Source organism: Pinus tabuliformis, chromosome 5_2 (genome assembly GCF_031772625.1).
Source record: "Pinus tabuliformis cultivar Carrire ecotype Pingquan chromosome 5_2, CPIR1, whole genome shotgun sequence".
Taxonomy (NCBI): Eukaryota; Viridiplantae; Streptophyta; class Pinopsida; order Pinales; family Pinaceae; genus Pinus; species Pinus tabuliformis.
Genome location: NC_142306.1, coordinates 984,683,308 through 984,709,142, shown reverse-complemented (window position 1 = coordinate 984,709,142; position 25,835 = coordinate 984,683,308).

Here is a 25,835-nt window from a genome sequence, read left to right as displayed (position 1 = left end):
CTTGTCGTTAGACTCGTTAAAATGATTAAATAGCGACAAACTTGTCTTTAGACGAGAACGAGTTTCCCTATCGCTAGGCTCGTTAAAACATAGCGATGGGCTTGCCCGAAGGGCAGGTTATAGAACAAGCATATGTTATCCTCCTCAAGCTTGACAAAAATAAAGAGGTACTGGTCAGCAATGACTGGGGAAAAATTGGGAGAACCTCACAGCATTAATGGTAGCAAGTCGCTCTTGAACATGACACTTTGTCCTCCGTAGCACATCGGGTTGGGTTGTTTCATTCACCGGTCACAGAATCATGGTCCTCGCCACACCATCCACCATTGGGGTAATGCTACCAATCCATCACATCAGTGTCGTTATATGTTCAAGAGATGTGGTTCTGTAAAGAGTCAACCGTGTTCCACCCACTGCCATACATTATCCTTCATCCACTTCATGACCGCCACCCTAAATCATACATCACAGTTTGTTTTCACCTCATCATAATCACTAGCTCCGTTCCGTGTCACTGATGTGGGATTCATTAAGGCCCTCCTTTGACGGATCGCTCCTTGTCGACATCAGCTCATTATCCAAGGAGTTGATCTAGGAACACCCCCCTCAGTACTTTGAAGCTTGCATGCCTCAATGGCAAGTTTCTCACTTCCAGCGACAGGTATACATCAATGACCTTCGACCAGAAGATTTTGCATGGTGGTCGACGCCAAGTCCTTTATTCCCACCATGTAGATTGTACTGTCGTACCTTGAGGGTCATCATCCTTATCGGTGATTCCTCTCGCGCTTTTTAACGGTTTACATCATTGACCGGTAATCAAGCGATGTCTTTCCATGTTCGACTTCAAGAAATTCTCACATGGATCGACTTGTACATCGAGTGAAGATCGGAAGAGACTGAAGACCCCGGATCTAGTTTCATCCATCTAGGCTGCGATATATATTCAGGACATAAAGACATTTGATATGTACATCATTGCAACAGATGATCATCCTTTTCAAAGGATGATAATTTCGGCAGAGGAATATCAGTCTACATCAGACGATCGTCTGTTCTATGTACCAAAATGTATTTATAAAGCTGAGCATGGGAATGCCCGCCTCAGCTAGATCATGAAAAATGTATGAAAAATAATGTATTGTATTGTATCTTATTACAGGACACTTCTCAGCAGATTGAATGAACTTCGGATCCTCTCAATAAAGCATTTCGCCCGATAAACGACCTCATACTTTAGGGGGCATCTGTTATAGACAATTTTGTGCCTTACAGCAATAAGCATGAATTGTCAATAATCCAAGGGATCCAAAGTTCCCTAAACATGATGTTCCTACCCCTAGAGGAACAAGGTCAGCAAACCAACAGCTCTCAGATCAGTTCTCCACCTGAAAACACTCAAAAACAAGCAATCCTGAAATCAAAGAAGGTGCTCCACTAGGCTTCTGCGCTGAAACACAACTGCTCCATGGTGTACCTGCGTTGCAAAGCAGGTAGAACAAAGCCCACCTGCGTTGGGCGAGTTTGGACATGTGGCACAGTGAGTCATTGCTTTGGAATCTTCCAAAAATTACACTTGGGTCAGGTATTTCGCCTTGTGATGAGTCAGAGGCTTTGTTTCTCCAAGTGGAAGCAAGGTTCACCAAGTGGACTCAAGAACTGAAGATCAACTGAAGATTAACTGAAGAGAGAGAGGACACAAGGCAGCTACACATCAGTTGCAAGCTGACTCATCCTTTCTCAATTCATCTATATATTGAGCTCTCTCCTATGAGCTCAGGAGGCTGGAATTTGGTGCAAAGTAATGATATGCTGTTGGTTTCATTCTTGAGTTATTGGGTGATTGTTTGAGAGAGGTGAAGAAGAGAAATTCTTTCTGCTGGGAGGTGTTGCTGGGTTGGAGCCTGCAATGGTTGTAATCCTCTCAGAACCTTTATTTCTTCATTAATAAAAGCTATTGAGGTTCTTCTATGTGCTCTTGTTTCAGTTATATATTGTGATGATTGCATGTTTGGTTTACACTAATCCATGAACCAGTTATGATTGCATGCCTCTTGTAGTTTCCTTCTTTGTCATTGTGCAGGATCTCATTGTAGCTGGGCGAGCAGAAGGACAAAGAGCTAGGAACAAGCAGCCAAAGAGGAGAGTTTAGATTCGACATCAAGCGCAAGGCAACGGTTAGTGCTTTCTCCATCCTCTTTTGCTTTCATAAAGAAGTAAACCTTCAGTAGTTTGTTTTACAGTTGTTGCTAAGGAACTGTCACCCTTAGAGTGGGTTAGGGTCATCCGAGTCGGATACTTTTCCCTACAACAATATGGTAACTAGATGAATCTACGTAACTAGATGAATCTACAGGAGAGATATCAGAGGTGACAGAATGCATGGAAATTTTGTTTACATATGTGACAAAATGCAGGGCAGTTCAAAGGAATCATTTCGGAAGTAATATGGAAAATCAAATTATAACAAGTCTATTCAAAGGGAACAAAGTAATGGTACAAAAGAATAGGATGAAGGAACAAAGGATTACAGATCAGAATCAAGAAATTGAAGAAAGAGAATAGTTTAAGAAGTATAGGTTGATTCACCTTGTCCAAGTAGCGTATACACGCGAGCTCATGGAACAAAAGAAGTGTATACGTATGCACGCACTTTCACAGAAGGAAAAACGTGTATGGGATGAAAAATCAAGGTTTTGGTCCAAGGTATTGGTCCGAGGTCATGGAAAATTTTAGGGGTGAATGTTCGCCCTTAGGCGAAATTAAGGGGTTTTAAATTTTTAGTGGGCGAATATTTTGTATCATAGTACATTTTTACAAATCTCCTCAAATAGCCCACCTTATTTTAAGGGAGAGGGTCAAAAAGGTAAATTTAGGCCTCGAAATTAGGAGTTACAACCTTCCATTCGCCCTAATTTTCAAGAATAGGTTTTATTTAAGTGAATCCTATGGGCCAAATACCATAGTTATAAAAGAGGTATGGTAAATTAATAAAAATATAAATAAATGAGAGGTATGGTAAACAAATAAAACATATTTTATATTTACTCCATAAGTCACCTTATATACATGCAAGGGTGTAAACAAATAAAAATATAAATAAAGTGGAGGTATGGTAAATAAATAAAACCTCTCCCTCTTTCAATTTATGAAGGCTCAAAAAAGAGGTTTTATTTATGTGAATCCTATGGGCCAAATACCATATTTGTAAAAGAGGTATAGTAAATTAATAAAAATATAAATAAATGTGAGGTATGGTAAACAAATACAACATTTTTTTATATTTAATCCATAAGTCACCTTATATTTACGAACACTTAAAAAATGTGTTATATTTAGGTGAAACCTATGGGCAAAATACTATGGGCCAAATACCATGGGCTAGATTATTATTAATACCATGCAGAAAAAACATTATTAACCCTAATATTAGTATTAATAAAAATAAAAATGGCACATGGTATTGACCCATGGTATTCACGTGGAATGTAGCCTATTTAAATGGGGGAATTAAACCAGCATAGATACATCTTTACTCTGGATCTACTAAGCCCCAAGAAGGATCAAATATCGTGATATGCAAACTAGCATAGAGTGAAAAAATATTTGATCCCTCTCGGGCTTGGTGGATCAAGAATAAAAACGGATGTTGTAATTTAATGTATGTTAAATATTTTAACTTGGTTAAAATAAAAAATAAAATAAAAATCAATTATTAATTTTTATAAATTACTAATAGTAATTTTTAAGCTCCAGGTTTATGATAACCCATGGTATTGACCCATGGTATTGACCCATGGTAATACCATGGTATTCATGTGAGCATAGACTATTTAAAGGGGATTCTATCATCTTAGATCCATCTTAATTCTGGGTCTACCAAGTGCTCAGAGGGATAAATAGATTTCATCCCTCTAAGAGTGGTAGATCTAAATTCTGGGTCTACCAAGTGCTCAGAGGGATAAATAGATTTCATCCCTCTAAGAGTGGTAGATGTGGAGTTAAGATGGATATAGGTTGGTTTTTATGATAATGAAGATATTAAATAGACTTAGGAAATTATATTGTAGAAACATCTTAAGGTGAATGGTTAAAGCCACATTTAGTCACTTCACAAAATTTAGTAAAAAATACCAATATCTCCATTAATATTGGTTTTTAACTTTTTCTGATTTAACAAAAAAAATTCAAAACAATGAAACCTTATCACTCTTTCCGCATCACCCTCCCAAAAGATTTCTCACCATTTTTCAAACATTCTCAATATGATATCTTCATGAAAAAGTTTAGGTACTGATGTTGGATTAGTTGTTTGAAAAATACGCTGGTTTGTACAACCTTTCATCTTCTGTGCTATTCTTAGTTTGTCCTAACGATCTATAGGGGTTGGAGCCACTGCACCATATTTTCCTAAAAGGTGGAGATTGTTCACCAAAAAGGAAATTAATCTACATGTTACAACGCTGTTAAAAAATGTGAGACCTATAAGGGTAGTGAATTATGCTAATAAGCAATTTAGATTGGGAGAGACATAATTAAATTTTATTATTTATTTGAAGATTTCCAATTAAAATAATAATAAATCTACATTTATATATTCATATATTGATTGGAAGGATTCTCACAATGATCACTTCTTTCAATTAGATCCCCTTCAAGCCTTTGGGATACCTAATACTTTCTTATATAATATAGTTGGGGCTTTCTACTTGTTGGCGTGTTGGGGTAAACAAACTTGATGTATTTTTTTTTTTTAATCTTGCAATTGGAGTCTATGGAATAATTTGATAACTTGAAAAAAGTGGTAGCTTGAGAAAAGTTGTAGAGAAAAGATTAATCTCTCCTACCTTGACAGAACTCATTGTCAATATCAACACCTACAAGAACTTTGTTGTGGAATATTATCAAAACTAATAGAAGGATATGAAAGAGTGTATTGTAAGAACCTTGGAAAACACGGCCACTGAAACTTGGAACATTGTTTGTAGGAAGAGAAAATTATGTTTCTTTTTTCCAAACATGTATGTTAGTATATTACAATTTAATGAATATGTTTTCTTATTATCATATATGGTTTCATACTTTAACAAAACATTCGCCAAGACTTCACAATGTTTTATTATTCAGTAAAAGATTTTCCAATATCTTACAAGATTTTATAATTCAGTGAAATATCTCCATCACTATACAAGATAATATAATCTGGTGAGATATTCGCCAAAAAAATTATATATACATATTATATTATTGATAAAATCACCTCCCATTTTTCTTATGTATCATGGGGATTAGCCCATTTATTATACATATAAATTTAGGGTGGTTCTTAAAATTCTCCCTGTCTGAGGTATTTAGTTCGAGGTATTTGGTTCGAGGTATTAGCCCTAAGTGGTTTTGGTCCAAGGTATTGAGAAAGGCCTAAAAATATATAAGGAGGAGAAGATCAAAGGGATAAGTGTACAAGAAATGAATATCTTATAAAGTGTTAGATCAAAAGAAAATATGAATGTTATGGGTTTCTAATGCTTTGCTTGATCTAGACTAAATATGCACCTGAGCGTCTGATGATGGATGATATCTAATGATGGATCATGATCATAATGACTTATCATTATGTGATCTAATAATGGATGGGCTAGATCTGATTATTAACACATGTTTTATCCTTTATATGTGATGATCTGGGTATGTCTAAAGTCGGGAATTGCAACGAAGTTATAAGTAAGTATTTGCAGATCTATACACTGGTTCGCTTTGGTGAAGGTGTGTATACATGTTGGTTCGACTCTTCCAAGTAGCGTATGCAAAATAAAATATTGATGTTCAAGGATGACTGATCTATCAGATCAGTGCTATTGTTTTACTATTGTCTGTCAATGAAGTCTTCTTAGATCTGAAAGTAAAACTGAATGCATAAAGAGTTTGTGTCTCATTGATTAATTGATTGAGAAAGAAGGGTGATCCTTGTTGCTATTTGTTTAGAACTCTGTAATATGATAGTAGATATTTAGAATGTCACTGATTGGTGCAGTTTGTGGTTTAGAGGTTTTATGATCTTTAGAGGTATACACAGGTTGGGCAAAAGGAAGTAGTGTATACACACAGGTTTGCTTCATTAAAGGAGTGTATACATTCTGACACATGCCTTTTGAGGTTACAGTTAGTTTTGGTTGTTGATGCAGTGTTCTGGGTTCAGATCTATGTACTGGTTACAGTGATCTATTTGTTCCAGTTGATTGGTTGAATTTGATTAAGTTTGAATGAATGGTTGATTTAGTTGTGTTAGAGGTTCAGAGGTTTCAGTGATTATTTGATTTAGTTGTGTCAGAATTTCAGAGGTTTCAGTGATTGATTGTTTCAGTTATATCAAAGATTGATGATTGGGTTTCAGTTATATCAAAGATTTATTGGGTTTCAGTGATTGGTTGATGTAGATATATTTGATGGTCGTATTGAAGTGGTGATTGATTTTGAGCTTAAATGTTACTAATGGGTTCAGTATGAAAATTGGATGAAATGTGGCCTTCATATTGTAGTATTTTGTACCAGGAGTATCCAGTGTGAAAATTTATGAAACGTGGTCCCTGGAGGATACTGAGGGTTGGAGCCTTCAGTGAGGAAGTCGAAGCTTCCTTCCAGTAGTGGTTGGTGATTTGATCAGAGGGTTGGAACTCCCTTCCAGTAGAAGCTGGAGAATGAGTGAAGGTTGTAGCCTTCTATAGGTTGGATCCTACGTACTAGTAAATATATCGGCTAGTACAAAAACTAGGGGATTGTAGCTCCCTTCCAGAAGAAGCTAGAGAACAAGTGAAGGTTGTAGCCTTCTGTAGGTCGGAGCTTACGTACTAGTAAATATATCTACTAGTACAAGAACTAGGGGGTTGTAGCTCCCTTCTAGAAGAAGCTAGAGAACGAGTGAAGGTTGTAGCCTTCTGTAGTTCGGAGCTTATGTACTAGTAAATATATCGGCTAGTAAAAGAACTAGGGGGTTGTAGCTCTCTTCCAAAAGAAGCTGGAGAACAAGAGAGGGTTGTAGACTTTTGCAGGTGGGTTCCTACGTACTGGTATGAGTCTTCACCAGTACAAGATTGTAAACATAGTTTCTTATTATTAAAAGAAGACAAAGACAACAGCAGCAAGTGGTTTTCACCCAAATTGGGTTTCCACCTTAAATCTTGGTGTTCATGTGTGTTGCTTATGTGTGATGGTTTATTCTATTATTATTGCACATCGTTATTGTTTAATGTTTAATAAAGTACTGATGCACTGATTAAACATCAACACATGATGAATTATATGAATCATAAGTTCACTGGATATACGCTAGTAGCCTTAAGAATAGTTGCGTGCACACGCGAGTTCCCTTCACTGAAGTAGCGTATATAAATCTGACTATGGAAATAAAAAAGTTATTGATTTGTAAATACTGATTCACCCCCCTCTCAGTATTATTTCCAACAATTGGTATCAGAGCAAGTCCTTTGGCAGAAACTTGATCGCTTGAAGGAGATCCGTAGTAACAATGGGAAAGAAGCTAAAGAAGAAAGAACCTCAAACAAAGAATACATCTCAAAGGAACTCTGACAGTGGGAGAGGCAGTTGGCCTTTATGTGGAAGCAACTCTTCAGATTCAGAATCGCCTCAAAATGAAGATGAACAAGCAAAAGAACTATCAAGTACGAATTTGTTGTCCTCTGGTGATACATTTCTCTGTTCATTTGAAGATAATGAAAGTGACAACGAGATAATTGAATTTTCTCTTATGGGTGAAAGAGAAAGAAATCAAGTAGAGGCAGAATTTAAAAATCTCACAGACACAATTAGAGATGAAAAGGATCTAATTGATAAAAGGGAATGTGCCTACAAAGAAGAAGTTACCAGGTTAAAATCCCAATTGGAGGAAGGAAACAAAATAAAGAAGCGGTACAAAGAAGAGGAAGATCAAAGTCAAAGGCTGGAAGATGAAGTGACACCATTAAGAAATGAAGTGAATGAAAAGGACACAACAACTAAGGAACTTATAGAAAGAAACATCTATTGTGAAGGTCTTGAAGAAGATCTCAAAAATTTAAATAAGAAGAATGAAGAACTATTCCAAGCATTTGAAGAACAAGAAAATGAAGTTCTCGAATTGAGGCAACAAGTGGAAGAAGTAAGAAAAGATGAAGAAACCATGAAGAAGAAGTATCTTGAAAAGGAAGAGTAATATCATGTTGAGGTAAATATCCTAAAAGGTAAATTAGAAGAAAATGATAAAATTTTACGATTTCAAGATAGTACTAAGATTTTGGATGATATTATTTGTAGTCAAAGGTCTCCTACCATCAAATCTGGTCTTGGTTTTCATGAAACTGTTAAAGGTGAATCTAGATCACAAACTGAAGCAAAGAACTCTAGTGTAAAATCTGAAATGCTCAACAAGGAGATAAGAGGTCAATCCCATCAACAACCAAGGAAAGAAAGTCTTCAAAGAAAATCATTTACTCCTAACTATGGAAATGATAATCAGTTCTTTCCTCTAATGAACAATGTTGAATGTTTTATATGTCATAACTCTGGACATGTTGCAGCCATATGCAAAAGAAGAATGATTCAAGCTAATAACCATCACACAAAAACATCATCAACTTCCATGTAATTTAAGGGATATTTTTTTTCCTGCAATATGTTTGGTCACAAATCCATCAACTGCTATAGAGGGAATATGAAACATATAAGGTGTTATGCTTGTAACAAGTTTGGGCATATAGCAAAAGAATGCAGGAGGAAATTTCGACCATCACTTCAAAAGGAGCAAACATCCTTAAATTCCAAGGTATGGAAGAAGAAGGAAGTACAACCAAAAATATGTGGCATAGCTCAGTATGCAGATAGAAAAAACTCAGGAGGAACTGAAAGTATGAAATTTTAGTGTTCTAATTCTCATATGCAATTATCATGAAGACAAGTTGTTGGGCATGGAATCCCCCCAACGCATGTTTTGGGGCTCAAAGCCCAAGTTTTTACCAAATCTTGTTGTAAAGCTCCTCGAATTGCAGGTGCGGGGAGCGAAAGTATGATAGAGTCACAGGGTTGTCCACCCTAGTGTTGTAATGTAATGTCGGCTGGATAAACCTACCCATGGTCCGCGGACCATCAGATTGTATAAATAGAGTGAGGCTCTAAGAAAAGAAGGGAAAGAAGTAGGAAAAAAGTCTAAGTGATTAAGTTGCAAGTTGAAGTGTGTCTTTGGGTCATAGAGTAGGAGAAGGCTCTGTAGCTGAGTGTGCGGGCCCCTGCAGCTGAGTGCACAGGGCCAACCGAGTCTGTAACCATGGAAAGAATCAATAAAGAGAAGTTTGGTTATAATTCTGTGTATCTGTTCTTGGGTTAATACATGATAGTTATGACTTTCAAATACACTGTTTATTTACTGCGTGCACTTGTATGAATGTTTTATGTTGTTAAGTATAACTCGAAGCACTCAAGTAGACAAAGGTAATTAACTAACATTGGAATATAAGCAAGGTCTTAAGTAATAGTGCAAAATGCGGCACAACCCTTGGATAGGGCTGCACGAAGACAGTGTATTAGGTCGTGAGGAACGGGAAGGTGCGCAAGGAGTAACCACGGACTAGTCAAACTCATCAAACATCTCCAGGGTGCAAAAACCTGGTTCTAGCACCCTCCCATACTACTTTGGGTGAGACCTCAGCCCACACTCCGTGGAGTATTGCCAAAAGGGCCAGTAGTACCGATATTTGTTTGGATAACTAATTGTGAACCTAGGTCAGGCCCCAATAAGCCAACAAATGGTTCCATTGCCGGGACCGGGATCTGCATAGAGATATCTGATGTCGTATCACTAGAATCCGACAAAGAAAGGAATTGAAGAATGGTTGGACAGAAAGATTCACAAGTTCGTGGCGCAGGAAAATAGGGATCCACGATTATCAAAGGAAGAGTGGTTAGATTGCTACTTATATACGGAAATCCATAAAATTTTCTTTGCATCCTTCCCCTCTGAGTTGTACGAGTGGATCGCAAAGCTAGCAGATAGTCAAGGAAGGTGTAGGCTCGAAAAACCTATTGTGTGGACTCCAGAGTTGGTGCATAGACTGGAAGCATCAAAATATAAGATCGTGCGTGCTGTGGATCACTGGCTCGATCGAATTATAGGAGGATTTATCACCAAGTTCGCGGTAGATACTTCAGTCAGCTATAGCGAGGCGGAACGACGCTTCCTCAAAGGACTACGAGGTAAGTACGTTAAATCTTTGAACAATTTGATTAAAATGCTACTGTGTGAAAAGCGGGTTATGCAAATAAATGGATGTTTAGGGCTACGCGAAGTGGGAGGATCTACAGAAACAAAGGTAGTGTAGAACTAGAGCCTAGCCCCTTGATTTCACTTCCGCGAGAAAGTAAGGAAGAGCTCGCAAAGGTTTCACCAAGAAGTGCGATCAGTTTGCTAAAGCAACGAATTCCGCGCATACCACCCCCACCTATACCACCACCAGTTTCACCATCTTCACCCTCGTCTTCGCGCACACCACCTCCACCACCACCACAGTTCAATATGGCAAGCGCGATAAAGTTGCGGTGTTCCAAGGAGTAGGGAATGAAGATCCAGACCAGTTTTGGTTCGTGGTAAGGGCTGTATGGGAAGCGCAGGGAGTCACAGATGATAATATAAAGAAAGCAACACTGTTTAGCACTCTGCAGGATCACGCATTGAATTGGTACATTAAGCATTCCAATAGCAATCCAAACACAGGGATCGCGGATATCCAAGCTGCGCTAAACAAGGAATTTAGCAAGCTAAAATCAGAGACACAGTCGATCATTAGATTTAAGGAAATCGTGATGCTTCCAAGTGAGACCCCTGGGAGCTGGATTAGAGACTGAAGTGTACGATTTGTGAAGCCAATATGACCTTGATGAATGGGTAACACCACACATGGTTTGTAGCATCGCTAACGCTGCATCTAAGGAACACGTTGTCACAACAGAAGCTAACCACTCAGGCCGAGGCCTTGGAAATTGCGATGAGACTGTACGAGACCCCGATACAAGATCCTAACCTGGGAGTTCAACAGATCCACGTGCAGTTGAAAAACTTGTGCCTTGAGATGTAGAGTTTGAAACAGGAAAGGACGACTCACCCAGAAGCATGCGAGGATGTATGGTGCGTAAAGTGCAAAGGCCAAGGACATGAAAAGGACCATTGTTCAGTCTTTGTGAACTACCTGGTGGGAGGAGGACCAATTCCATTGAGACCAGAGGCATAAGCAGGACCAAGCGTGGCGCCTACATTATGGTGCGCAATTTGTCAGATAGGAGGGAAGCATGTTACAGATAACTACCATCTATTATAGAAGTATACATAGAATTCCCAACAGTTGTTATGTAATTTCTGCAAGTCAATAGGCCACGATGAGCATACCTGTAGAAGTTATGAACTGATGATGGATCGCACTCCTACCTACAGAGTTCAAACCAAAACATGGGCCCTCTATCAAAATGCAGGGATGGTGCGCACTAGATTTCAGGGGCGTGGACAAGGTCGAGGTGGAATGGGACCAGGAAGAGGTTGCGGACAGCTGATATGTTACAATTGCGGAGGGCCAAGGCATTATGCTTGCGATTGTACAAATCCAACGAGACCATCATGCTTATATTGTACCCAATTTGATCATGATATGGAGGATTGTTTCATGCTGATAGCGAGGTTGCCCGATAATGGAGCACTCCAACCTCCCCCGACTCAGAACCTGTAAATGATGAGGTCTGAGCCGCGCGAGGAAGACCCGAATGTAAATATCATGCTCCGAAGTGGTATCATGACAGGAGATGACAAAGGCAAGCAGCCCGAAGAGAGTGCCTGGGTTCGCAAGGCTCCAACAAAGGAACCAAAATTTGATTTAGAGCGCGCTAAGGAGACATTCATGGAAGCTAAGAAGAGCTTTGCAGATGCCTCCACTTCAGGAAGTAAAGACAAACTGGAACTAGAAATGGACCCATCAATGCTCACTACATTTTTGGAGACATGCATGAAGCTGTTGCGCGACAGCAAAGCTGTGAAGGGGCTGCAAGAACTCATCACTAGATGTGCTGGAACCATGCCAGGAGAACTGCGCGTAGTTTGGAAGCTCGGGAAGCACACAACACGAACAGGAAGAGAGATGAGATTGACTGTGCAGATCAGGGAATATGAAATGGATCAAGTGATTTTGGATCTAGGATCAAACGTGAACATCCTACCAAAGCAGACATGGGAGCGCATGGGCAAGCCTGCGCTGCAATGGTCTCCTATTCAATTGTGAATGGTGAACCAGCAAAAGATCCTACCTATGGGAAGATTGCAAGGAATAACGGTAGATATTGAAGGTGCGAGCACGCTTGCAGATTTTGAAGTGATAGAGATTGTTGATGACAGCAATCCCTATCCCACGCTACTAGGAATAGATTGGGCCACTGACATGAATGGAGTAATAAATCTAAAGAAGCGCAAAAGTCACTGCGCATAGTGGTACCTTTAAACCCTGCGGAAGGATCGCACTACACAAAGCCAGTGTGCGACTATGATAGTGACGACGATCTAGACTGTATCTACAAGATAATCGCATGGGAGAAAGACTAGGTAAATCCAACAGCGGATGGCAGACTCTCATGGGAGCGCGAAAGCTCCTGCACCTTAGATTCGGACGAGGAAATAGAACGATGGCAGAACTAGTTACATGAGGTAACCAAGCAACTGTAACATGATGACAAGGTCGCTACACTACGTGGCAACAAAGGTAAGAGATATACCTATGTATGATGGGTTGAGCAAGGTGGATGATTTCCTGAACAAATTTGAGAAAGAAGTACCAAAACAATAGCATTTCAATGCTCTGAAATGGGTACTGCACGCTACGCCCGCAAGATGGTGGGGTACACATCAAAGAAGTTTTGAGGACTAGCGCAAATTTAGAAGGATGATGCGCATGTGGTTTGGAAAGCCTCAGATGTGGATGAAAGCCAAGTATGATGGACAAAACAGCTTGCGCGCCCACCTTTCCAGATGGGTACAAGCGTATGGTGCGCAACCTGCACGAACGCACACCATCCTCACAATAGGAAACACGACCAATAAGCAGGAGTGGGCAAGACAATGGCACAAATGACCCCTCTAGTTGGGACCAGGAAGTATGGTAAGACCAAGCATGCAGAAGCATATTCACGTAGAAGATTTTGACAAAGTACACGAAGCACTGAACATGGTCCACCATGTGAAATGAACTGACTGGGACCTGCGCGTACCAGTGGTTCTCTGGGCTTATAAGACCAAAACCCTGACCACGCGGGCACTTCTGCAGCTGAAGTATGAAGTGAATGTTGTAATCCCTATGGAGCATGCAAAGCCTAGTCCACGCATAGTAGCAACAATAGATACAATGGTCCACGAAGCCCAGAAAGAAGGGATCACACAGCCGCAAGAAACAAAATGCATGGGACTTGAGGAAGAAATCTAACAGGGAAACCTTAGACTCCACAAACTTGAAGAAGAAAGGGTACGGTTAAGGAAGAAAAGCGCTTTGATGGATGCGGAAGTCAAGAATATGGAGGATGAAATAAAGAAATATTTTCTCGGCAAAAAGACTAAAATGGTAAGGCAAGGTGTGTGCTATAACAATGACAGGGTTAAGGTCTATTGCCATGAATTCATCAGTCGGATGCCTTGGCTTGGACCGCATATTGCTAAGCATAATGAATAGGGTAGTGCATTGCAAGTAATAAAGTATGCGATGCTGACCATAATAGTAAAAGGTAGAAATTCTCCAGGCAACATGATGAATGATCAGATGAAACTTTTCATGAGTGGTGTGACCACCTAACTAGCCAAGGGAAGGACAGGCTTAGCGCTCCAGGCAGTTGGAAGGGAGCCCGAGACTATAAACTATTATGCCCGAGAGCTGTGTGATATTGGAGGAGCGCGCAGAAGTAAAGATTCACAAGGTCTGCGACTGCGCATGGGGGGCCACGTTGCCACGCAGGTTGGCTAGAAAGTGACTGTTGAAGTCATTATTCATGATGGGATGCTCGAATTGAGGCCAAATGGAGCGGGCGACAGGCATTTAAGACGCGATTTATGGGCAAAATCTGGGGAAATCTACCGCCAAGGGAGCATTAATGAACCAGATTTGGGGGAAACAGTCGAATTCAAATTCCAAAAGCGCTATAAATACAAATGGCTGCCCAGCAAACAACACTTGGTCATTTGCAAATTGACCAATTGAACAGAACCTTGATTTCTATGAGTCGAGCATTGATTAAGCCCCTGAATTTGCGAGTGATAGATTGTTGCACAGATATAATGGCAACAACTAAGGATGGTATGGAGATAGCAAAAGTGATCGCTGAGGAGGCCGTGCAGGCCCTAACTATGGAGGATGTTCTAGAAGGTGCTGGGATTGTGGCAGAAATCCTGAAATCACCGCGCATGCCAAGACCCAAGAAGGAAAAACAAGCAATGGCTCTCGTACGCATGTCCTCGTGGAACCTGCTGCGTAGCAAACTATCGATGGAGGAGAAACAAAAAGTCTTCACTATAGAAACAGACAAAGAAGAAGAAGATCTACAAGATCTTATCATTGTAGAAGAAGAAGATGAAGGCATGGAGGTGGATACTTAGCCTCCGCACTCTGCGACAAAACTGCCCGCCTATGTCCCCCCATGAAAAGGGAAGGCCAAAGTGCCTAAGGGCTTGGACGAGACCAAGAGCTCACTCCAGACCCTGATCCTCCCAGATGGCATTATGTTTGAAGGCACGCACCTAGGCTGCGTGCCGAGCTTGAAATTCGAAGATTGAGACTTCACTGACCACGAGAAGTTCCCTCACCTTGAGACCGGAAACCTCATGAAGTAGAACACCATGGGGGGGGTGACAGCATTAGAGCTGCGGAAGTGGTTGCGCAGAGAGAAAAAGGCTAGGTTGCTGAACCTACTCTGGGTGCCACATTTCCACCGTGCCCCAATAACCATTTTTGTCATCAGGAAACTGCTCTACCTGGTACGTAATGGGTGTTTATGGCTGGAGGAACCCATCCCCATCACAGCAGACTTGATTCATTGCTTCTCCCGGCTTTCATACAAAGGAGAGGACCCCGTGGCCATATTGGAAGGGAAGGGCAGTGATTTGGCCATCGCTGAGGCCATGAAGAAAAAGTACAGGCTGGAAAAGAAGAAGAGGGGCTATTCCATCTCCAACATCAACAACAAAGCAGTATGCATGGCAACCCAAATCCTGGCAGGAAAAGTTATGCGCAAGTGCTACGCAGACGAGGTACCTGCACCGGTGGTCGCACTGGCTGAGCAGTGTGTGGAGGGGGTCCAGTTTAAATGGTCCGAACTCCTCTGCATGGAATTTTTAGAGAACTGCCACGAAGCCCAGGAATAGGGAAAAACATTCCACTATGCATGGATGTTGTTGTCCATAGTGCTCATAGCTGGGGAATTGCAGAGGATAGTCAATTCCCCATAATTTACAAAGATTTACCGGAGGCCGTGAAGTACGCTTTGCTCTGGGCCATGAAGGATGCTAAAAGGATACGTGACAAAAAGATCTTCTGGGTGTTCATGGAGATGAACCTCAGAATGTGGATCAACCGTAAGCTATGGTTGTCACCCACGGTTACAATAGTCTGCAGAGTTTTGTAGAATTTAAGGCATACATGCATAACATATATATCAGGGCGCGCAAGGACCCGACTAAACAGTGGACAAAGCTACCCTTTGTAGCCATCGACGAAACCATTTTCAATGTCCTGGAGGCATGGTCGCCGGAATGGTGCACCCCAGACATTGCAGAAATCGAGAAGTCGACAACGCAAAAGAAGAAAGACAAGGCCAAGTTGTGCATCACACAGTTGGCCGAAAAAGGAAGGAAGGAAACAAAAATAGCAAAAGTGCGAGTAGCGTGGGACATGGCATAGAAAGTAGCTGAGCAGGAAAAGGTCGTAGCAGCACAGGAAGCAGCCGCGAAGGTGGGCGAGGGCAAACAACGCATTCGCAAGGGAAGGAAGTAGAGGAAGCATAAACAGAAGAAGGAGGTGTGGACCCACGAACCACGTCAACTTAGCTTAAGATTTAGCACCTAGCACAACAGGCAGGGTCGCAGAAGAAGGTAAAGGCCTCGAAATTGTCCATTGACCTGATCACCCTAACCGAGGGTGATCTGCATGACATCGGCGAGACGGTGTGCGATGTCACCGATCAGGCTCTCCAAGATTTCATGCAGGAGAACTAGATTGTGTTGGGGGCCCTCACAGCGCAGTTTCAGGAATTGCAGGCGCACCCCCCTTAGGTTGGTACCCTTTCAACCAACCTCACAGTTGGATCCACGACAGCAGAGAAGATGTTGCGTGCGCAGATGACAAACACAATAGTGTTGCTGAAAGGGGCACTAGTGACATCAAATGAGGCCGACAGGCCTTCGGTTAGTGCACTAAAAGGTCTCGGTGTTAGTCTAGCTACCCTCCCGCACGAGACAGTATATGTGTTGCAGGATGGGATAACTACAGAGCTACGAGCTAGGGAAAACTGCGTGCTCCAAGTCCTCAGTGAGCAGAACATAAATATGGAACAGCTAAGCTTGTAGTGTTATGAATTGATGTCGCAAAATCAACAGCTGGTACAGGGGATAGATGACACTTGCCAAAGCGTCCCAGAGCTGGCCATCCTAGTAGATATACCAACAGAGGTGCAGATCCACAGGTTAGCAGTAGGGGTCCGCGAGGCCAGGGAAGAAATGAAAAAGGTTCAGCTGGAGCTGAATCTTCAGATTGCCGAGCTGCGGTTAAAGGCGCAACCATCCACTCCCCCGGAAGTCAGAGAATAGCACACTAGCACTATCACAACGGGATTGGAGGAAATCGGAGGTGCAGTGCGAGACTGCACTAGCATGTTGGAAGATTCACTTGAGGTCCTCACAACTCTACAGGAGGACCCAAACATCTAGTGCTTAGAGACAAAGGCGCGAGAAATCCAACAACAGTATGACAGTGTCTGAGGAACTGCGCAGACGGTGGTCCTCACCGAGAGGCTTGTACAGATGTAGCAGGCTAAAGCACTGAAGGAGCAGGTGGATGCGACATGACATAAGAAAGCAATCCTCAAAGCACGCGTCCAACCTTGGATAAACGAGGCCTTCACCATCATGGCATACATCGAAGGCAAGCTTGCATACATGCAAGGGATGCACAGAATCACTCCCGACACAGAGGTCTCAGAACAATGTATGCAACAGATCCAGCAAGCAGCATCGCAGTGCGCTGGTGACCCCCGCATAGTTTGAGAATAGTTGGAGGGACTCCGCGCAAAGATCACCACGCCAACAGAGTGACTCAAGGGTGAGTCACGATGTTTGTGTTGGGGGCCTGCTGGGCATGGAATCCCCCCAAGGCATGTTTTGGGGCTCAAAGGCCAAGTTTTGACCGAATCTTGTTGTAAATCTCTGTGAATTGCGAGCGCGAGGAATGAAAGTATGATAGATTCACAGGGTTGTCCACCCTAGTGTTGTAATGTAATGTCAGTTGGATAGACCTAACCATGGTCCGCGGACCATGGGATTGTATAAATAGAGCGAGGCTCGAAGAAAAGAAGGGAAAGAAGTAGGAAAAAAGTCTAAGTGATTAAGTGGCAAGTTGAAGTGTGTCTTTGGGTCGTAGAGTAGAAGAAGGCTCTGCAGCTAAGTATGCAGAGGCCTAGTAGTCCGCAGCTGAGTGTGCAGACCCTTGCAGCTGAGTGCGCAGGGTGAGTCGAGTCTGTAACCATGGAAAGAATCAATAAAGAGAAGTTTGGTTATAATTCTGTGTATCTGTTCTTGGGTTAATACAATATTGTTATGACTTGCAAATATACTATTTATTTACTGTGCGCACCTGTATGAATGTTTTATGTTGTTAAGTATAACTCGAAGCACTCAAGTAGACAAAGATAATTAACTAACATTGGAATATAAGCAAGGTCTTGGGTAATAGTGCAAAACGTGGTACAATCCCTATATAGGGATGCGTGAAGATAGTGTATCAGGTCGCGAGGAAGAGGAAGGTGCGCAAAGAAACCTGCACGCAAGGAGAAACCGCAGACCAGTCAAACTCATCAAACATCTCCAGGGTGCGGAAACCTTCTAGCACCCTCCCATACTACTTCGGGTGATACCTCAGTCCGCGCTCCACAGATTATTGCCAAAAGGGCCAGTAGTACCAGGATTTGTTTGGCTAACTAACTCTGAACCTGGGTCAGGCCCCAATAAGCCAACACAAGTTACGTATATATGCAAGATAGACGTTGCACAGTCACGTATATGTTGGTTTGATGAAGAAGCAGTGGGACAGACTCAGAAAAATGATCTGATATGGTTTAGACAATTATCAGTTATCTTTTCTGTCTTGATGATTGATGACTATAGTCTATGGATGCTATTTAGAAATGCTTTTGATCCTCATAAGTTGTTCATGACTTGATGTATATCTAATTTATGATGATGCCTTGATATTTCTTACTGATATATGCAATGATCAGATCTGACAGTGAATAGGTGGCACAGGTTCAGGGGGAGAATATGTTATGCTTCTAATATTGCATTGTTGGCATTATGTTTAGAAGTATTTGGTACCTAATGATTGTTATCGATGGTGATGATGCTTATGTGGCTAAAGTGTAAATGATACATCATGCTATGTTGCGGTTATGAGTTTCCTATGATGAAGTCTCAGATGATACTTGTATTGCTTGGGGTTACATAGTTGTTATTCAGATCAGTTTTACGGATGATTGTGGATGAATTTTTTATGATGCATACAGTACATATATGTTGCTTACATGGTGATCTTCATAAGGACAAGGAGAAGTACAAATCTTGAGTACACAACTTCATTATTTGATGATGAGGCACTCATTTCTTTTATTTTGTTGTCATCATGCCTTCAAAGATGCATTAAGTTCATATGGTGCAGTTATGATGCAGGATTCCTATAGTTCTTGGCTCTCACATGGTTGAGGATTGTTGTTGTTGATGGTATCAAGAAATCTTGACAAATGAATTTGAGATCATGGTTTTCTAGATACATATTGCTATCTCTTAGATGGATATACATTATACTGGATACATGGATGATTACCTAAGTTGCATATTGATAAATATTGCTGGTTGGCCAAGAGAATGGTGTTATTGCAGGTCTCATGAAGACATATCTATTTGAAGACATGGATATTCTGAGACATGGCTTACTTTATGATGATATGTTTGATTATCATGGTTGATTCTTATCAGATGTGGGATGTTCCCTAGTGATGATACATGGTTGATATATTGAGGGTTCTTATGGAAATATCATGCAGTTCTTGATGATGATGTTATGATCATAGATGATGACTATGGTGTTTTCACATACATATGATATGATATGAATGATTTTGTGCTACTACTTGGAGATATGACATATGCTTAATTGATCCATGGAAGGTTATGATAAGGCTCTTTCTACTAAGGAAACAAAGCAAGTTGATCTTGATGAGATCAAGAGGATGAGTTGATATGCAGCATACTTTGTCACAGGTTGATGATATTTACCTTGCCATATCTTGGAAACTGATGATGGACATATATAGGTTGCTAGTCTAGATGTTGTTGACAGATGCTTATGGTGCAAATCACATATAGTGTATGATAGTTGATGATGACTATCATGGTCTTGTTTAGATATTTGGTCTTTGTTATAAATGTTATGTATATCATTCGATGTAAAGGTCGTATAAAGGGCCATGATGTAATAATATGTCTATGTCTGTCATGAGTCCTTTTGGTCATATGATATAATTTATACCCCCACTATGCATGGGAAGGATGATGTAATAATTGCTATATTTCAGTCATGTATAAACATTTGGTATATCCCCACTTGGTTGGGTAGTTGAGTCAAATTTGGTATATCCCCACTTCGTTGGGAGATTGATGTATGTATGAGTCATTGATGATAGGAAGGTCATACTCACATAGTTGAGTTATAGATTCATGTTATTCTTTTAGAAAATATATTTGCAAACTTTGCATGTGCTCAAGAGGAGCATGGATGATATAGTGCATCTTAGCATGTACAAAGGGGGAGTTTAATCATAGAATTCAGCATGTGCCTAGGGGGAGCATGATCAATGTTCATATTCAACTGTTCAGATATGAAATTCTTCATTTTGGTCAGCCCTTTACCCTTGATATCAAAGGGAGAGAGTATCTTGGTCCGCCCTTTGCCCTTGATGTCAAAGGGGGAGATTATTTTGGTGTTGCCTGTTATCTCTAACAGTGTCTACAACTTGTAGTAATAAACACCAACATGGTTGCCATCAAGTCTAAAGAGGGAGATTGTTGGAATTATGATACATGTGTTTTACTTGATGGAAACCCACTTGTAGCAGAACAACTCACTTGTATATGGTAACTAGATGAATTTACATGAGAGATATCAGAGGTGACAGAATGCATGGAAGTTGTGTTTATAGATGTGAAAAAATGCAAGGCAGTTCAAAGGAATCATTTCAGAAGTAATATGGCAAATCACATCATAAAAAGTCTATTCAAAGGGAACAAAGTAATGGTACAAAAGAATAGGATGAAGGAACAAAGGTTTACGGATCAAAATCAAGAAATTGAAGAAAGAGAATGGTTTAAGAAGTATACATCAGTTCACCTTGTCCAAGTAGCATATACATGTGGGCTCATGGAACAAAAGAAGTGTATACGTATGCACGCACTTTCACAGAAGGAAAAATGCGTATGGGATGGAAAATCAAGGTTTTGGTCCAAGGTATTGGTCTAAGGTATTTGGTCCAAGGTATTGGTCCGAGGTATTTAGTCTGAGGTATTTGGTCTGAGGTATTGGCCCTAAGTGGTTTTGGTCCAAGGTATTGAGAAAGGCCTAAAACTATATAAGGAGGAGAAGATCAAAGGGATAAGTGTACAAGTAATCAATATCTTATGAAGTGTTAAATCAAAAGAAAATATGCATGTTATGGGTTTCTAATGCTTTGCTTGATCTAAACTAAATATGCACTTGATCATTTGATGATGGATGAGATCTAATGATGGATCAGGATCAGAATGACTTATCATTATGTGATCTAATAATGGATCGGCTAGATCTGATCATTTACACATGTTTTATCCTTTATATGTGATGATCTAGGTATGTCTAAAGTCGGGAATTGCAACAAAATTATAAGTAAGTATTTGCAGATCTATACATTGGTTCGCTTTGGTGAAGGTGTGTATACACGCTGGTTTGACTCTTCCAAGTACTGTATGCAAAAGAAAAGCTTGATGTTCAAGGATGAATGATCTATCAGATCAGTGCTGCTATTTTATTGTTGTCTATCAATGAAGTCTTCTTTGATCTGAAAGTAAAACTGAATTCATAAAGAGTTTGTGTCTCATTGATTAATTGATTGAGAAAGAAGGGTGATCCTTGTTGCTATCTGTTTAGAAATCTGTAATATGATAGTAGATCTTCAGAATGTCATTGATTGGTACAGTTTGTGGTTCAGAGGTTTTATTATCTTTAGAGGTATATGCATGCTGGGCAAAAGGAAGTAGCGTATACACGTGGGTTTGCTTCATTAAAGGAGCTTATACATTCTGACACATGCCTTTTGAGGTTACAGTTAGTTTTGGTTGTTGATGCGGTGTTCTGAGTTCAGATCTATGTGCTAGTTACAATAATCTATCTGTCCCACTTGATTGGTTGAATTTGATTAAGTTTCAATGAATAGTTGATTCAGTTGTGTCAAAGGTTCAGTGATTGTTTGATTCAGTTGTGTTAGAGGTTCAAAGGTTTCAGTGATTGTTTTATTCAGTTGTGTCAGAGGTTCAAAGGTTTCAATGATTGATTGTTTCAGTTATATTAGAGATTGATGATTGGGTTTCAGATATATCAGAGATTGATTGGGTTTCAGTGATTGGTTGATGCAGATGTATTTGATGGTTGTATTGAAGTGGTGATTGATTTTTAGCTTAAATGTTACTAATGGATCCAGTATGAAAATTGGATGAAATGTGGCCTTCATATTCTAGTATTGTGTACCAGGAGTATCCAATGTGAAAATTTATGAAACGTGGTCCCTGGAGGACACTGAGGGTTGAAGCCTTCAGTGAGGAAGTCGAAGCTTCCTGCCAGTAGTGGCTGGTGATGTGATCTAATAATGGATGGGCTAGATCTGATCGTTAACACATGTTTTATCCTTTATATGTGATGATCTGGGTATGTCTAAAGTCGGGAATTGCAGCGAAGTTATAAGTAAGTATTTGTAGATCTATACACTAGTTCGCTTTGGTGAAGGTGCGTATACACGCTGGTTCGACTCTTCCAAGTAGTGTATGCAAAAGAAAAGATTGATGTTCAAGGATGAATGATATATCAGATCAGTGCTACTATTTTAGTGTTGCTTGTCAATGAAGTCTTCTTACATCTGAAAGTAAAATTGAATGCATAAAGAGTTTGTGTCTCATTGATTAATTGATTGAGAAGGAAGGGTGATCCTTGTTGCTATCTGTTTAGAGCTCTGTAATATGATAGTAGATCTTCATAATGTCATTGATTGGTATAGTTTGTGGTTCAGAGGATTTATTATCTTTATAGGTATACATAGGTTGGGCAAAAGGAAGTAGTGTATACACACAAGTTTGCTTCATTAAAGGAGCGTATACATTCTGACACATGCCTTTTGACGTTACAGTTAGTTTTGGTTATTGATGCAGTGTTCTAGGTTCAGATCTATGTACTAGTTACAATGATCTATTTGTTCTAGTTGATTGGTTGAATTTGATTAATTTTGAAGGAACGGTTGATTTAGTTGTGTTAGAGGTTCAGAGGTTTTAGTGATTGATTGTTTCAGTTATATCAGAGATTAATGATTGGGTTTCAGATATATCAGAGATTGATTGGGTTTTAGTGATTGGTTGATGCAGATGTATTTGATGGTTGTATTGAAGTGGTGATTGATTTTGAGCTTAAATGTTACTAATGGGTCCAGTATGAAAATTGGATGAAGTGTGGCCTTCATATTGTAGTATTGTGTACCAGGAGTATCCAGTGTGAAAATTTATGAAACGTGGTCCCTGGAGGATGCTGAGGGTTGGAGGCTTCAGTGAGGAAGTCAAATATTCCTGCCAGTAGTGGCTAGTGATGTGATCTAATAATGGATTGGCTAGATCTGATCGTTAACACATGTTTTATCCTTTATATGTGATGATTTGGGCATGTCTAAAGTTGGGAATTGCAACGAAGTTATAAGTAAGTATTTGCAGATCTATACGTTGGTTCGCTTTGGTGAAGGTGCATATACATGCTGGTTCGACTCTTCCAATTAGTGTATGCAAAATAAAAGCTTGATATTCAAGGATGAATGATCTATCATATTAGTGCTATTGTTTATGTGTTGTCTGTCAATGAAGTCTTATTAGATCTGAAAGTAAAACTAAATGCATAAAGATTTTGTGTCTGATTGATTAATTGATTAAGAAAGAAGGGTGATCCTTGTTTCTATCTATTTAGAACTCTGCAATATGATAGTAGATCTTCATAATTTCATTGATTGGTACAGCTTGTGGTTCAGAGGTTTAATTATCTTTAGAGGTATATGCAGGTTGGGCAAAAGGAAGTAGCGTATACACACAGATTTGCTTCATTAAAGGAGTGTATACATTCTGACACATGCCTTTTGAGGTTACAGTTAGTTTTGGTTGTTGATGCAGTGTTCTGGGTTCAGATCTGTGTACTAGTTACAATGATCTATCTGTTCCAGTTGATTGGTTGAATTTGATTAAGTTTGAATGAATGGTTGATTCAGTTGTGTCAGAGGTTCAATGATTGTTTGATTCAGTTGTGTCAGAGGTTCAGACGTTTCAGTGATTATTTTATTCTATTGTGTCAAAGGTTCATAGGTTTCAGTGATTGATTATTTCGGTTATATCAGAGATTGATGATTGGGTTTTAGATATATCAGAGATTGATTTGGTTTCAGTTATTGGTTGATGCAGATGTATTTGATGGTTGTATTGAAGTGGTGATTGATTTTGAGCTTAAATGTTACTAATGGATCTAGTATGAAAATTGGATGAAATGTGGGCTTCATATTGTAGTATTGTGTACCAAGAGTATCTAGTGTGAAAATTTATGAAACGTGGTCCCTGGAGGATACTGAGGGTTGGAGCCTTCAATGAGGAAGTCGAAGCTTCTTGCCAGTAGTGGCTGGTGATTTGATCAAGGGGTTGGAACTCCCTTCTAGTAGAAGCTGGAGAAAGAGTGAAGGTTGTAGCCTTCTATAGGTCGGAGCTTGCGTACTAGTAAATATATCGGCTAGTACAAGAACTAGGGGGTTGTAGCTCCCTTCTAGAAGAAGCTGGAGAATGAGTGAATGTTGTAGCCTTCTGTAGGTTAGAGCTTACGTACTAGTAAATATATTGGCTAGTAAAAGAATTAGGGGGTTGTAGCTCCCTTCCAGAAGGAGCTAGAGAACGAGTGAAGGTTGTAGTCTTCTGTAGGTCGGAGCCTACATACTAGTAAATATATCGGCTAGTACAAGAACTAGGGGGTTGTAGCTACCTTCCAGATGAAGCTGGAGAATGAGAGAAGGTTGTAGACTTCTGTAGGTGGGTGCATGCGTACTGGTATGAGTCTGCACCAGTACAAGATTGTAAACATATTTTCTTATTATTAAAAGAAGACAGAGATGAAAACAACAAGTGGTTTTCACCCACATTGGGTTTCCACCTTAAATCTTGGTGTTCATGTGTGTTGCTTATGTGTGATGGTTTATTCTGTTATTATTGCATATCATTATTGTTTAATGTTTAATAAAGTGATGATGCACTGATTAAAGATCAACATATGATGAATTAAATGAATCATAAGTTCACTGGATATACGCTGGTAGCCTTAAGAATAGTTGCATGCACACGCGAGTTCCCTTCACTGAAGTAGAATATATAAATCTGATTATGGAAATGAAAAAGTTATTGATTGGTAAATACTGATTCACCCCCCTCTCAGTATTATTTCCAACACTTAGCTACTACTCATATCAGTGGGTAGATGAGGCCATCATAGGATTTTTGTCCATTTTCTCTGTTGATTCTAAGCCCTCCATCATGTTTAACTTTAGCCAATTTCTTGCAGACTCTATTCATGGGTAGTTTATCAAATTCCAATCTGAGTAGGTGTTCGAGTATGGTTCTATGTTAGTTTATATGTTCTTATATTTTCAAGGAGACAACTTCAAGCTTGCTTTACAAAAGCTGGATGAATTAGGAAATCAATAGTCAGTCATCTTTTGGACTACTCTCGTGATGAAGGAACAAAATGAATACACATACAAACAGTTCATAGATATGTTTGTACATCCAACAATTAGTCTCTTAGGCAGCAGAGCAAAACCGAGGATCAATGAAGAAATTAGAAAGGGTTTGCAAATATATGACCAATTTCAGATAGGGCATTGGTACCCCTATCAAAATTATATAGAATTAATAATATTTGGGTGTAAGATTTCCCCTTATAGGCTACCTAAATTCCTCCCAATGAGGATCTTTCTCTAGAGTACATAAGACAACTGCTTAATATGGATGAGATCCACTTTGTAGCTGCCAAGAAGAAGTCCCAATTCAAAATTAAAACATAGATATGGCCTTTCATTTGCAACAACAGGGCATCAAGGGAAGAAACAGATAGGCTACTAAAAGAAATGCAGTTCAACCTTAGTTTCACCTGGTCATATGATCTATTAGGGGTCATTTCTAAATTAAGAGTGGAAAACAAATCCAC